Below are 16547 nucleotides of genomic sequence, written 5' to 3'. Positions count from 1 at the left end.
CTCCTTCTTCTTCTTCTCCAAAAAGTAGAGACTTTATGGAAATTCTTAACATTCTAAAAACCATGTATGGCAACAGGGTCTACCTCCTGCCTCTTGCATGTAGTCTGGGAAACCACATTTGCCAATTTTGTTAGTCTCCTAATGCTAAGCCAGGCTGGAAGCTGGTGACATTCTCTCAGTGGTAGCTCCTATCCCTGCTCAAGTGCTCCCCATTACCCACAACTGTCTTTTCCCTTCAAAAAGCAGGGTGCTTGTTTCCTGACTGGCCGTTCCTCCCATAGGATGCTAGTATTACTATTTTATTTTCCATCTTTAATTTTATTCTGTATGTTTTTACTATGAAACACTTTTTTAAAGCAATTTTTATCAACTGAGACAAATTTATATTTGTAAACCCTTTTAACTTCAGCTTGTGTCAGGTATCTGGGGCCCATTGAACAAGATATAACTTTTTAGTTTTAAGGCCTTAATATGTGTCTCTATAGATAAAATCTGGTGGATCCCAGCTAAAGGAATCTTAATCTAACATATTCACTATAGGTTTTACCTATATGATTACCTGGGTTTGGTATCTTCTAGGAAAGAACAAATTTCCTGAGAAATTAGAGTACATATGATAAAAACATAAACATTCAAGCTAACAGATACATTTATAAACTTTTTTGAGACCTAGCAATTGTAACTCACTAGCTCTTAGATCCCTTTGTTCATGGAGTTTGACAGTGTACCATAAGTCCCTCTAGCTTTAGTTAAGAGAGGTCACACATGTATTTACTATCAACATGAAATACCTGCATTACATCAGAAATCAACTAGATGAGCATACACTTATCATAAAATATGTAGCATTCAGTCAGATTAAACCAATGAAATACCTTTTAAATCTTGTACATGAAACAATATATTACATTTGCAAAAACTAGTCTTTTCATAATTATGATTAGTTAGCAACCTGAATATATTGCATTACTTCTATTACACCTAACGCAAGATGTCTTTCAAAGTCTATTTCTATGGAGGTACAATGACTGGAAGGAAAGTCAGGGTTGGAGAAGGACAAACAGACCTGTGTCAATGTCCAGCAATAGGCTGGGTTTCTTTTCTCTCTATAGTCATGATTACTCAGGGCTCCTCTGTGGAGATGACAGGTAGAAATAACAGTCTGGTCAGGGGGAAGAGGCAGGCCCAGCACCCTTCAGTCCTGCTGGACCATCTGGGAGGCTGAGTCTGAGCTCCGGGGCCTCCGCCTCAGAGTGCAGTCTCACTTCTAGTGGCTGCCTTAGCAGTCAGGGCATGGCTTGTGGGCCTCTTAAGGCAGGCCCTCTTACAGTGGCCTTACTTCTGACAGCAGCAGCAGATGAACCTCATTGTCGTTGAGCTCTTCTTGGAGCCCAGAGAATCAGACTTAGGGTCTGTTTTGAGGCTGCAATAATGGTGGCCATTTTTTTATCTCCTTGCTTGCTCACCTTGATTTTCTCCCAGTTCCAATTATAGGAAACTTAAACAGTTTTTCCCAAAGTATCAAATGAGTTGTCTGGAGCAAAAGGAAAAAGTTGTGCTTTCCTGGATCTGGACAGAGAGAAGGGACATTTCAAGGAAAAATGTCCAAAGCTGCTAGAGAACAAAAAAGAAAGTGTTTATGATGGAGTCAGAGGAAGTTTCATATTGAAATGGTCATGGGTCTTCTCCTCTCAGCCTGAAAGAACCCATATTAACTGCCCATATAAGAAAAATAAGTCTGTTAGACGTTTGATAAAAGCTCATACAGATTTGTTGGTAGTTACCCAGCCAGTGGCCACACTTGCAAACTGGAGAGTACTTGGTGTTTTCCCTATTTCTGACAATTCTGTGCCCACAACAGTAATAAAATTGGCTAGACTAAGAGTATGCCAGTTTACCTGAGACAATACACAATGGCCATGAGAGATAAAAATGAGATTAAACCTCACATTTAAGAGATACCTGCTAATGGACCTACAAAAAGTTCTAACTCATCTTTTTCATAATTATCCTATTGTGATTATTTGATTTGTTTCTTTGGCTTTGTCTCCTCCAGACTCAAAGCTATATGTCCACCCAAGAAAATGCCTGTCATCTATTGAGGGTCTTTGGATAGAACCTCTAAAGAATATATCTGACTGCTGGTCAACAACTACGACCCCTTTCAGCCTGAAGAAGCCAGAGCAGTCATCACCCATATTTCTCTTCATGGCAGTTCAGGTTACTTCTTCAGAGGGGGGAATGTTGCAGGCAGCCAAGTTAGACAGAAATATTACAGGCAGTCAGACAGGGCCAGGCCCTTGAAGGAGATACCACAAAAGGCAAGATACTTTACAACTGTGGGAGGGAAGGATGCTCCTGCTGTGAGCCAGATCTAAGACCAAAGACCAAACAAATGCTAACTTTCCTAAAGAATAGCATCCGGGATTGGTAATTACCCTAAGAAAATCAGAAAAAAATCACTGTCTGATGGCTGCCAAATAAGGTCCTGTTTTACATTCATGCCTCCTTGCCTTCCCATTTGGTCCTGGACTTAATCAATTTTACCTAGCAATGGTGCTTGTAATCCCATTGGTTGACCATAGTTTTTTCCCCACCCCACATCCACCTAAGCAAGTTCCCCCTTTTTTCCACCTTAACCCCACATGGTTTTACATTATAAAAGTCCCTGGAAGAGACAGCTTCCTGAGAACAACCCGCTGGGGGGGGGCCCTCCTGTCCCTCTTTCAGACAAGAGCTTTCTTTCTCTCAATAAATATATTCTGTTAAAAAAAAAAGGTAGGATGCTCACAGCCATGGCTGAGTTCAGACTGTCCACTCCAGGTATGACGGGGATCAGCAGCCTTTTACCTCCAGTGCTCTCTGCCAACTGCAGGGACTCCAGGCTTAGGTTGTGAGTCTCCCCACCTATCACCACAGCTGCTGGTGTCTCCATCCAGTCCCAGTCATAACTCTGGACTTCGAGTTCAGGGAACCAACCTTTATTGGCCCTGCTCTCTAGATCCTTGCCTTCCTCTTTCTCCCCCTCCTCATATTTATGAAATTTCAGTAATCATCAATCACACACCCAGCCATGGTCACTGGTTTTGTTAGACATCTGAACCTGGGCTTAAAGACCACAGTAGGGGGTGGGGAGATGGCTCAGTAGAATAAGTGCTTCCCTGGCAAGCACAAGGGCCTGAGTTCAATCCCTAGTTCCAAAAACAAACAAACAAACAAACACAAAAACCACAGTTGTCTGCCACATGGATATGGGTGTTGAGGGGGAGATAGTTGAGCACTGATTCTCATTCCAGATTGTTGATAATGGGTACCTGGAAATGTGCTCCAAGCCTGCGTGTAGGATGTTGGGCTCCCAGGCATTCACACAGCCTTTGGTGAGTAACACTTTGCTGCATCCTGCCCCAGCTGCAGATCTCAGAACTGTCCCTAGGTTCCCAAGGTCACAGAGATTGTCACAAATCAACAATAAAGTCAGTGTATGGTGAAGCTGAGTCTTTGGATACTTCGTCTTAATATGGTCAAGTTTGGCAAAAATCCCCATTATTCCTTGTGGTGCTACTAGGTCTGAATAATCCTTGATATCCTCAAATTTCACCTTTCTGAGGCTGACTCTTTCAACTTATCTGCTGGCAATTCCTTAATGTATTCCAGACAGCTAAAGAAAAAACTTTGGTACAGCTCCTGCCTGGACAGTGTCTGCAATCAGCCTGTGACCTTCCAAAAGAATCTTCCCTTGCTTTTCTTGAAATGACCTGGACTTAATGGTTGTCATTACATTTCTCAGTCTCCTGTCTCCAGGAAAAGCTTTATTGTAGTGAAGCCCTACTTATTTCCAGCTGCCAGGCGTCCAGGATGGGGACATGTGAAGTGCTGTTTATATCGCTGCTCCTGGGGACTGGCTTCAGAGGCTGCTTTTCAGGGCTGTTTCTCAGGAGCATGCTTCCTTTCCACCACCTCTCCAGATGGGAATATTACTTCCGTGGGGCTGCTCTGCAACGCCTGGGCCCAGCGCTGTGCTTCGAGGTCCCAAGCCTGGACGACTGGCACACTGCATGTGTCTTGCCAGCGCAGCCATCTTCCTGCCCCCTTCTTCTCCAACTCAGCTCAGAGTGCAATTTCCTTTCACCCTTCCCACCACCTCAGGGAAGACCCCAATCAGTTTCTCAGGTATATCTAAACATCCCCTTCAAATGCCACCCCCGGAAAACCTCAATGATAATAAAGTCCCTTTCCCTTTTTACTTCTGCCTGTTTCTCTGCTGATTCATTGTTTAAAACTTATCAACCGGTAAGAGTAGTCTGTCCCTCTACTGAATTAGGATTTAGGGAAGTATGTTTTACCAATGTCTTTTAAATGTTCTTAAAAAGTAGCATTCTGTTCATCTTTCTCCAGGTAAATAGCTTACATTTAAAATAACTAGAAGGCTTGGTTCTAGTTTTTAGACCTACAAGAATACAGAACTTTGAGGTGTACTTCAAAGAAAATGTCTTTTCCAGTCTCCTTCCTGGCCATTAGGCCAGCACCAGTCTTGGGTACGAACTGTGTGGGCTCTAGTGGGAGCAGGTAGTTCCACTGGCTGTCTATATTTTGGTTATTTAAAAGTAACAATGTTTATTTATCTCTAAGTATAAGAGCAGTTTGTAATACTGCTTGTCTCCATTATAAGTCAATCTTTGGTTTAAGATTAACATTACATCCTTCCAATCTAGCTCATAAGTCTGAATAAGTCCTCTAAAGACAATATACTTACCAAGATCATCTAAAGACTTTGTAAGCTCTGATTTTATCTGTTTTAGACCATGGAGAGAAAAAGGCACGTGAGTTGTGGAATTTTCAAGCTGTCCATTTACTTCATTAAAGGATATTATCCTTTAAACATCTGCATAAATTCAGTTGAGGATGGGTGCAGCCCAAGAGAGGGCCAGGTTGCATCTTGTCCAGAAGCCCCACCCTCTGGAAAGGCAAGTAAGGGAAATCTTACATTTAGTCATGGTGGGCCTGGCTGGATTACTTGTCCTTAGACTCTAAAGATTAAGGAGGACCAGCCTTAATCTCTGGGATAGTGAATGCCTTAGGCACTTGAAGTACCTGGTTCTTCTGTAGCTCTCATCTACATTTCAAAAATAGATAATACTTTCTTAATGCAAACAAAATTTGAGCATAGGACATTTTTTAAAACATTTTTCTTCTTTTTACAATATCTCTCTAGTTGTAAAGTAGTGTCATAATTCATACTTTTTTCTGTATTCCATTTTGGTTCTGGGGGTACATTGGCCGTGGACACATGCAGAAAAAATGATTATTATTATTTTAAATTTAGAAAATGGTGGATATACTTATTACCTTGGTGTAGTAATGGTCTCATGGGCATATATACGTGTCTAAACTTATTGTATACATATTTAATGTATATTATTTCTTTTTTTGATTAATTTTATTGAGAAACAAATATCAATGAAACAGTTTGAAAACAGGTTAGTAGGACTGTTACAATAATTAATACATTGCATATTGTTGTATTCATAGTAGTTATTCATAGTACAAGATGGACAAGATATCTTGTCTAAACATTATTAGTACAAATCTTTCTTTTCATTGAACTAAGAGAAAGTAGCTGTATATCTGTCCTAACTATTTTGTGTGTGTGTGTGTATATATATATATACATTTTTTTCACTACAAAATGGTCTTTCATTTACAGTCACCTGTTTTCGTTTTGTTGTGTCAGAGATGGGTGTTCCATTGTTAGACAAGCTGTATTTGGAGATATCTTTAAAGGACCTTTTCATACTTGACACCAATTCAAATATTGTAGGTACTTGAATTCAGCAAAATATCCCAATTATCCTAGTTATGGGTTATCAGCAGAGCTCGCAATGTCAGAAGTTGTCGACTTGAGCCTTTCACAGCTCAGCATATTAATATGGCATTGATTTCTATATCTAGTGGCTATACTTTTCTGCTAGATGGTTAGGACCAAGATGAAGCAAGACCTATATAACAAGAAATGTAACCTTTGTATCTGACAAGCTCAGTCAAGTCTCCTCAGGATTCATAAAGATGGCCATGCTCCCAAAATTGTTGTACAGATTTAATGTAATCCCTATCAAAATACCACCAACATACCTCACAGACCTAGAGAAATTATTCCTAAAATTTATTTAGAACCAGAAAAGGCCTAAAATAGCAAGGGCAATCCTGGGCAACAGAAGCAAGGCAGGAGGCATTACAATCATGACTTGAAATTACACTACAAAGTTACTGTGATAAAACCAGCATGGTGTTGGCAAAAAAAAAAAAAAAAAAACAACCACCAGATCTATGAATCAATGGAATAGAGTAGAAGATGCAGAAGCCTCTAAGGACACTCTCAGCCACCTTATCTTTGACAAAGGGGCCAAACATGCTTACTGGAAGAAAGATAGCCTGTTTAATAAGTGGTGCTAACAAAACTGGCTCTCTACATGTCAAAAACTAAAACTTGATACAGGTTTATCTCCATGCACTAAACTAATGTCAAAATGGATCAAAGATATAAACATTAAAACAGAAACACTAAATCTGGGCTGGGGAGATGGCTCAGTGGAATAAGTGCTTCTCCGGCAAGCACAAGGACCTGAGTTCAATCCCCAGTTCCCCCAAAAAACAACAAAAAAAGAAGCACTAAATCTCTTGGAAGAGAAAGTAGGAGGATACCAAGGAAAATTTGCCTAGGAGCTCTCAGCATCACACCCTATCAGTGTCACCTCCATAGGACTGCATGAGTGTCCTCTCCTGGATGCAGCAAGTGAGGGAGGTGACCAGGTATGTCGGGGTGTATGGGTTGTGACCTCAGTGCACTGTTGTACCTGCTATACTGTGTGAGCCACTGCCCGTATTCCATGAAGTTGTTGTACACAGCGTTGTCAGGACGTGAAGAACAGAAGTCAAGGATCCTTGGGGAAGATGTAGTCAGATGTCATCTATCTTATGCTTTTCTTTTTTTTTTTTTTTGGTGGAACTGGGGGTTGAGGTCAGGCCCTTGCACTTGCCAGGCAAGCACTTATTCTACTGAGTTATCTCCCTGGACCTGTCTCATTCTTATAGTCATATAAATTGTGCCCATGCACATTGCTGAAATCTTTACACTGTGAACTAACAGAGCACCCTGATCATGCCAGGAAGCCTCCTCTGTCCTCTCTCAGTCAATCAATCCAGCCCTGAGACAAATAATCTGCACTTTATTTTGAAAATGTGGATCAGTAATACCTGGTCAAAAGCTCCAGACATGTGAAAGCAAATGGACAAAGCCTTTGGCATTCAGAATATTTACATTATCGATTATAACAGAATTTTTTGGTTCTACTTTTATAGTCAGTTGTATAAATGTACTAAAATTTACTCTTAAATTCTCTTAATGAGAACTAAGTACATTTTCACTGCTGAGGATAGTACAAAAAAACTTGATATGAAATTTCTATGATAGCTCCTCTTTTCATTTTCCATCTATCTATAGCATAAAACTACAGGTAGAGATGCAGGTCATATGATGATTGTATATGTGTAGAAATCTGACAACATTCTCATGGTGTTTGTAGCATTCTCAATCCCACCATCAATGTGTGAGAGATCAGATTTTTCTGTCCTCAGCGAGTACTGTCTATAATTTTCCCAGGCTGAACATCGGCGGCATGTGAGACTTGAGCAGTTTATTGTGATGGAAGGCACAGAGCAGAGGCAGGAATTCTATGCAGTATTCCCAGTGGATGTAGCCTTTTACATCAAAGAGTGGACATGTCCTTGAGCTGAGACCCAGTTGTCCTGATATTTATTAAAGAAACCTACATACTTGTGAAATCTAAAAAACCCAATATTTTTAATTTCGTAGAAACAGGGTAAAGCACCAGTACCAGAAAATGGACTGGGGAGGGTAACAGGCAAGCACAGGTCAAGGGGGTAAACTTGGCTTAGAAGATAGACACGTTCTAGAGAATCACAGTCCAGCACAGGAGGCAGTGGCTCTCTGAGTCTGACTGTAGTGAACACCACACAGTATTTATGTATCTCATCATCAAGTCCTTTACATATTTCATTGTGGCCAATTAAGTGTTTTAAAATTTAAAACAGGACAAAAGAATTTGAAAGGCATGTTGGGCTATGTATGTTGCCCATACACGAATGTCTTTGCTAATAGCCTTGTTGGTAAGATACAGCTTTACTTTTGTTGCTGGGGATCAGCAACACACCAGGGATCTCAGAGTGATTTTATCGTAAACAGGGCCAGCCACATCAGCGCATCTTACTTACAGTCACAAGACTATGGTTACCTGGGAAGCATAAAATCACTGTCTCTGTGTTCTAAGGTGTGCTGAGCAGCGCACCGCACTGATCTATGGGGGCAGCAGCCAACTGTTTGCAGAACCCCATGCTAAAATATGGAGCCTAGGAAGAAGCTGCATTTCTCAAAACTAACAGGGATAAAAGGAAGGGCACTAAGGGGATGCTAGGCTGCAGGGGTGAGCAAAAGAAATTGGCGAATATCAGGGCTTATACTTAATCTTCCTCAGAGCTGGGAAGTGTCCTGCGCTATGGGAGGTGGCGGCCCCCAGGCCTGTCCTACAGCACCGATGGAGCTGCGTGCTGTCCTGATCCATGAGGAGGAGCCCTGTGGAAGGCCCTTCAGGCGTGCTCTAGGGAGGACCAGGTTCATGTGGTGGACACTGAGGGGATGAAAAGCCAAGGATCATGTCCTGGAGAGGGAAGTCCAGGAAAGAGACACGGCCTCAGAGCTTCAGTGAACGTGTCTGTGAAAGTGTGAAGTATAGTAAAGTTCTTGACATCATAGAAAGTGATCAATCCTTCCTCATATTGCAAAAAAATCCCCACTACTAAGGGAGGTGCTACAACCCTGAAACTGTGAGAGGGTTGAGAAAGAGCCCAGTAATTATTATAATAGCTGTCAACAGTCCAGAAACCATTCCCAGGATGAATATTCGCAAATCGTATTTCCCTGCTGACTGAGTCGGCGCACACTCCTATTGTCCACCTTACATTCCCTGCTAAGTCCACCTCCCAGTAATGGTTTCCCCTGGAGAAGCGGTTCCGACCCAGCACGGCTGGGAGTGAGGTAAATCTTCCATCGTTTTCAGGAAGAGGCTGCTCTTCCTCCAAACACTGCACACGTTTCCCAGCATGTGACACGAAGAGCAGAGGGTGAGCCGTGTCTTCATCCAGAACCACGTCTTCTGCAAAAGAGGAGGAGACCCGTTACCTGAGTCCCTGAGCACGGAGCTCCCGGCTCTGAGCGCTGACCCGACAGGGCTGAGGGGCGCAGCGCAGGCCCAGGAGTCCTTTTCGTAGTCCACAGCCGTGACCGTCCAGTCGGAAAGGGCGGGGATCTCTCGTCTCAGGGAAACTGCTCCATACCACTGCAACTCGGGAGCTGATGTGTGCTGTCACCTCAGAGGTTGCCAGGACGCGGCTGGCCAGAATGGGGACATGAGGCCGACACCCTGGAAAGGTACTATCACGGGCCTGGGGCTCACGGGGCTTCCTAGGTTCTCCCTTAGGGGAGCTGCATCCACAAGCACAGAGGAAAACTGCGATGGAGGGCCTGGAAGCAACACGGGGACAGCAGCCCAGAGCAGGAGGTGAGTGTGCTCAAGGGGAGGGACTAGGCGGGGCAGGGAGGGGCAGGGAGGAGGAGAGAGGGGCTTATGGAGGGGCAGGCCCGGGGAGAACCGCCGGGGTCAGCGGGGCCGTGCTTAGGGCTGGGCCTTCCTGGGGCCATAATGGAGGAGAGTGAGGAGGTAGACGCTGGAGGGAACGAGGATGCCCAGCTGTTTATTAGGGCATCCTGTAGGACAGAGAGAAGGACCGTAAGGTCCAGGGGGCGAATCCACTCAGCACCGCTTCCTGCTGACTGCTGTCTCTGCAGGAGAAGAGCCGCCATGTGCACGGGGAGAGAGAGAGCCTGGCCCACCTGGGGGCCCGAGGCAGCAGGAGCGGGAGGAGGAGGGGGGACCCTTTCCGTACCCCGAGTCCTGCCCGGCCCCGGGTGCTGGGCGAGGTGCCCTGCTCAGGGAGGGCAGCCTCCTGCTCCCCCTGGTGCAGCCCTGCCTGGCTCTGGGCTGAGCTCTTGCCCTGCGCTCCGTGTGGTGCTGAGCCCGGTCTGGAGTCCTCCGTGGCCCGGCCACACCCGGGGCTCCTGGGGAGGTGGGCTTGGGGACCCCGGGTGGGCGGCGCGCCTCCTTGGGGGAAGACAGGGCGCCCAATGCCCTCTCTGCTAGGCCACGTGGAGATGGGTCCCCTTGGCTCCCACCCTGCCCTGGCCTGACACGGGAGTGAACTCCACAGCCCGAAGGGCCTGGACCTGACACCCCGGCCCTGAGGCCAAGGTGAGGCTGTCCTTTCCAAGGTGACCTGCGAAGTCCGTGTGCATCCCTGCGTGCGCCCTGAGGAGGTTTTTTGTGTCGCCTCCCACCTTCGGCGTGGTGGTTCTCACATAACCCAGGGGCCGTGGGCAGCGATGCCTGCCTCCTAGTCACATGTCTTACAGATTAGTGGGCAAAACTTTTGCTTCCGCACTGGACTCCCACAGAGCTGAGGAGGACGACACGAGGTCACCTTAAGCTGTTCCCTGCGCACTTACCTGCGAATCGGCGAGCTTCACTCAGACCTGCAGCAGATGGAGACAGAAGGGTCAGGAGGGAGTGGGCAGGGGGCTGCTGCGGGCAGGGTGCAGGTGTCAGGGCTGAGATCGGGACTGTACTTACGCTGCTGTATGATACATTTTCTTTGATCTGCAAGCAATCACACAGAGAGATGAGTATTTTGATGACAAACACTGAATTTTCAATTTAGCACAGGAAAGTAGAATTTACCAAGTTCTTTAGTGATTCTTCCTAAAAAACAAGAAATAAAAGGCAAAGAAATGTTAATTTTTAATAAGCTAGGAAAGTTAATCCCAAGTATTTTTGTTTGTTTGAGAAAAGTCTTGCTATGCAGTTTAGCCTGGAGTTGTGGTCACTTTTGTCACTTTTGAAGCCCCCAGGCTGGTCTCAAACTGTCAGTGATCCTTTTGTCTCAACTTCCAGCATGCTGGGATTACTGGTGTGCACTCCCCCGCTCCCCCAGTTCTGGGGCCAGCACAGTGCACCCTCGGTCCCACAGCCAGCATGGCATGTGGAATTGGGGATCCAACTCTGGGCTTCACACATGCTAGGCAAGTGCTTATGCTGCTGAGCTATCTTGCAGCCCTCCTAGGCTTTCTCTTCATGTAATTTATAACCTCTTTGGAAATATTTATTCAGCTTTCTCAAATTTGAAGCAGAAAAACAGAAAGGCTCAGTTGTCCTACATTTTCACATGTACACCACTCAACTTGCTCACAATCTGAGTACCAAAAAGTACTATTTGAGACCAAGAGCTATTGCAAGCAGCTTATTGTTGCTAACTGATTTCTTTATTACTTCAGTTCATATCCTCCTCACATTCCCAGGATCACTGCAAACCCTTCCCCCTGCTCAGTCAGCCCTGACCGAGCCCAGCTCTAGCTTACAACTTTTCTGATATGTATACACAGGGAGAGGTGATATATAAACTTTGATAGCACTTTGGTGGTGCTTTTCCTTAGCTTTGTTTTCAAATATTCCCTCCCCAAGGCTGTGGGGCCTGGAGAAGCTCAGCCTTGGGAGAACTGAGAGAGAGCAGGGGCTAGGCAGCAGCCTCCTCACCCAAGGGAGCAGCCGCACCAGGGCCAGCTTTGGGCAGCAGCTCAGGGCCATCAGCTGCTGGTCAGGTGAACCAGGGGTTACCTGGGGATGTTCACTTGGGTAAGCAGGATATACAGGTCACTGTAGGTTACTGAGATGAATGGGGTCATTGTACAGAGGAACGGTGTCCTGGGTCTCCTCAGAGTATAGCAGGGGCAGCTCTCTAATGTGCAGAACAAGTGGAACTGTGTTCTGAATGGATGAAGCTGGAAATCGGTCTTGTGTGTGAGCACAGGACAGAGCCACAGTGCCTACAGCAGTCTAGTTACCTCAGTCTTAGAAAAGCACCCTGCCTGGACAATTTCAGTCTTTATTCCTTAGGCATCCTTGTGTCTCATGATACTGACATTGCAAATGTGTAAATAAATATCCCTCCTGTTGTTGTTCAGTCCTACGGCCCATGAGGTAAGGAGGCCTTTACCTCATCTCAGGTCTTGTCTCTTTGTCTTCTTTTCCTAAATCCCCTTGCAGTTTTTTTCTGGGGACCACAGAAATACCAATGTGTCCCTACATAGGCACACTTTGGAATCTGCTCTTAGTGAAAGTTTATTTCACAAGAAAATGTGGAGTTTATAGAGCAAATTGATTTCCTTCCGTTGACTATGATAAAAGAAAGTCCTGGACCACATAATCAGTGATTGGTGCTAATTGCAATGGTCTCTGACCCTGGGCTGTGATAGAAACGCGGTGCACTGTCCGAAGTTAGCACATAGTAATTCCTGGACAAAGACACCTTAACAATTTCATGAGCTCAAGTATGAATTTAGCTCCCTAATAGAAAGTTATCTATTTAAATATAAAATGACAAACTAAAACAACGTTCTTTTGGGAGTGTATCAGAAAAGCAAATAGCAAATGTAATGAGGAAACTACACTGAACACAGGGCTATCATAAGGCTAAAATAATTATTTGGTTACTCTACACATATAAGTTAATGATTTATAGCCCAGTGATACTAGTAATAATACAACATATTAAAATTAGATAGAATTTTGTGTGGGTTGAGCCCTTTCAGTTTCTACAAGTCTGTTGGAGGGAAATGTTCATTTGGATGATGCTCTTTTTGTAGAACATGATTCCAGTGGGTTAAATTTTTTCTTTCATAGAGTAAAAGAAATGAACCCTAAGTAGATACCAGAGATCAATTTTAATTTTATGGGAATCCAGATAGAGATATATAACTGTTATAGTTTGTGTCCAGATGTCCCCCCAAGGCCTCATGCAGTCGTGTGTGTGTGTGTGTGTGTGTCTGTGTGTGTCTGTGTGTGTCTGTGTGTAGTATGGGGGATTGAACTCAGTATCCTGCGCTAGACAGGCAGGCACTTATTCTACTGAGCTATATGCCTGGCCCCTACTAGTTTTGATTGGTCTATGATATAATGCTGGGACTATGGGATTCATTGCTGCTGGGATTATGGGTATGCCTGGTGCACCCACCCTAGGGCGGGCAGGTTGCATACAGGAAAGAGGCTTGTGCTCTCTGATCCTCCCCTTTTGCTCTTTTTGTTTTTGCTGTTTTCTTGCACCATGACCTGCTGCCCTCTGCCATGTGCCACTCTGTCTTGGAGCCAGCTGATTATGGACTGCAACCTCCACAAACTATGAGGTAGATAAACCTGTCCATCAGCAGCATAACCGTGTTAGACATCAAATATATTCCACCAGGTTAATGTCCTGATATGTTCTGAAGGACCACTGAAGTTACTAAATATCAAACACATCAAGTCTCATATGTGTCTTCATATCTTGAAAAGGTGAGAAAAGTGAGTGACTGCCTCATTGAATGAACATGAAGCAGAACTGCACATGTCACACAGGATTTCTCTTTCTCACCCAAACTGCTCTCATTCAATGAACTACACAGTATTTAATTTATATAATGATTAACAAACTCACTTTATAACTATAGAGGCCAGTAGCAACATAGAGTATAATCACACATGAATAGAGTTGTAGACCAATTTATTCCTTTAACTGAATGTCCTACTTTGAGTGGAATTTGACTTAATTCTCTCTGAAAAGCTTACCACTTCCTAGGGAATCTGTGTCTCTTTCCCACCTGAGAAAGAGAAGCCCTTCTCTTTAAAGCGCTCCCATGGGCACCGAGACTCTGCGGCCCGGCAGTGCTGCCTGAAGTGGTCAAGGCTGCCTTCACGGCCCTAAGGTGCTGCACTTTCCAGCATCCGCCTGGCTCTCTTCCTCAGCCCTGGCCCATGGGCGTCTCCTCTGCGGGCAGCTCCCGCCTTGGTCACGCTGGCTCCCTCCTTGTCCTCCAGCCCCTCCTCGGCCCTGAGCTCAGCCATCCCCGCTGCTTCAGCCACAGCAGTGCTAGCCCTAGCTCTTCTTTCAGTGCTCTCTCAGGGAGCCCTGTGACTACAGCCTGGACTTTGGTCCCAGCATAAGTGCACATCTGTCTTGAGATTCTTTTACTTTCTTGTCCAGTTCATCACAAATCATGGAATAGGCAGTCAATTACTTCATGAAGAAAAAGATACTGGTCTTTGTCCAGTGCAAAATGCAAACTCCAGTCTTCATATGGTTTAAATAATGCGGTTGGTTTTTCTATATACACATAACAATCTCCTCCATGCTATAAATATAATTATTTTGTAAAAAGTAGTAAGAAGATAATTTACTTTTTAATATCATGACTGTAAAAGGACATAAGGTGTGGTGGTTATTTGATTTTAAAGATTCAAACATTACTTCTCAAGCATCACCTACTATGCTGTTACTTTATTTGTTCTGCATAAATAATTACACAAGACAAAACAAAGCATGTTATCCAATTTTTTCCTAAAATAAACTCCTCCCATCCCACAATTCGTCCTCATTTGACAAAATGGACTTTTAGCCTGAGATTGGCAGTTCAGCACTGAGGGACACAGAGGTGGATATTATTTTCTTAGCTAAACAATTCTGACTCAATGTGAAAAGTACATTGTGCATGTCTGTGCTCATTGGAAAGAGTGAGTGGGAAATGTGGTCTCCACACTTATTACATTGTGGCAGTGATCAGTTGCACATGAGAGAAAGCAGGTGAGCAGTAAATAATAATCATTATATTCTTCTCATAGCACTCAACAGGCTTTTCCACAATAGGGTTGAGTATGCCCAGTTCTCGCCATGCGTTCAGAACGTGGCCAAGCAGAGGAGAGAGGAATCTGGAGCAGATGACACACTTAGGAGTCAGAGCCCAGAGAGGAGCTGCTGACTCTACCTCGGGTCGGGGAAGCGGTGTCCTGGCTGTCCAGTCAGGCCAGCAGACCCTGAGCCTTTCCCTGGACTAAAAATGTAAATCTTATCTCTTAATTTCTCCAAAATAATCAGGCAGGTTTCTGATCCTCACCTTGAAATATTTCAAAACTATGCACAGCTCAGGAGGGCGAGACCATGCGTGTGAATCTGAACCTGGTGCTTATGCAATGACCAGAACACAGAATTAGGACCAGTAGGGTTTCCGAGTCCCTATGACTCAATCTTCCTGAATTTAAAAAAAAAAAATCTTTGTGTGTCTTGGCAACAAATGAAAGAAAATGACCAGAGAAGAACTACTTAGCTAAATAATCTAGTATATTCCGTGGATGATCTAATTCATACAGTCAATATTTTTGCCAAAAATACCTGTCCCTAAATATTTGACTAAGTACAACTGTACTCACAGCAGCACACCTTAGCCTTGGTTACAGAGTACTCAGAAGCCCACAGTAGCCCTCGGCAGGGAGCGACCTCAGCAGGTCTCAGCTGCAGCCCCTGGGCCTCTCCCACGCGGGTCTCAATGTCACTGTGCAGTCCGTGAGCCCCGCACCCTCCCGCCAAGGGCTGCTCGCTCCTCTCACCTCCAGTGAGATTGCTAAGCTGGAGCTGGCGGAGGCTGCAGACGGCAAGGACGATGCCCTGTGCTACACGAGAGCTACCTCCGGGTAACGGCAGCCTGCTCAGAGTCTGCCACTGCCCCTTCTCCTGTACGCCCTGCCAGGGCTGAATCCTGCGGTCTCCCCCGGACTCCCGCTCCTCCCGCTCTCCTGAGGTCAGGTGGTGCGTGCCTGGTGTCCACGGCAGCTGCACGAGGCGGCTCCTGGGCACCGGCACTGCTGCCCATGTGGACACATTGTTCCCAAAGAGGCAGCAAACCCTGAGGTTCAGGTTAGTGTGACGTCATGGCAAATAGAGATTAATTATAAGACCTGGGAGAGTCTGTGAAAATTGGATGCCATATGAATTTTATTCCATAAACAATGATGAAAAAAAAAAGAATTTGACTTTTTGAGAAATAAGAAATGCAACAAGGAGCCACTCCATCATTGAACTAATATTCGTATATCAGCAGTCCTAGCTGATCACTGAGCCAGTGCCTGGCATCAGGGAAGGACGCCAGGTCCCACTCCAGGATGGGCACAGAGTTCCATTCCACATGACAACGAGAGGCCTGTGGCCGTGGGTCTGGGGAGCACTTGGAACCTCCTGGGCTCCATGGGAAAAGTGAGGTGAGTCCAGAAAGAAGAGAAAAGGGACCGTAAAAGGGAAAATACTGAAAATTTGTGGATTACATGCAGGAATGTACAAATCAAAGAATTATTTCTCCTCAGGGTTCTATTGAATTTTAAATGAGCAAGAATGTCTTAACTTCATACTTGACTTAAACATAACCACGTCCTCATGATCTCTTTAGGAATGAGCCAGCTCACATGGTACCCCTTTTACCTCCTGCTCTCCTGGATCTCAGGAGAAGGACAGCAGTGGTCACCAAGGCGACGGCCAGCAGCACCAGCAGCACAGCCAGCGCCACC

General features: G+C 44.9%; 1 pseudogene; it reads right to left on the bottom strand.

Annotated features, from left to right (window-relative positions):
• Nucleotides 1–175: 175 nt before the first annotated feature.
• LOC101590071 overlaps nt 176–16547 on the bottom strand; it is a 22903-nt pseudogene continuing 6531 nt past the window's right edge.

This window comes from Octodon degus, unplaced genomic scaffold (assembly GCF_000260255.1).
Source record: "Octodon degus isolate 3935 unplaced genomic scaffold, OctDeg1.0 scaffold00310, whole genome shotgun sequence".
Classification (NCBI taxonomy): domain Eukaryota; kingdom Metazoa; phylum Chordata; class Mammalia; order Rodentia; family Octodontidae; genus Octodon; species Octodon degus.
This window is presented reverse-complemented; position numbering and strand designations above follow the sequence as displayed.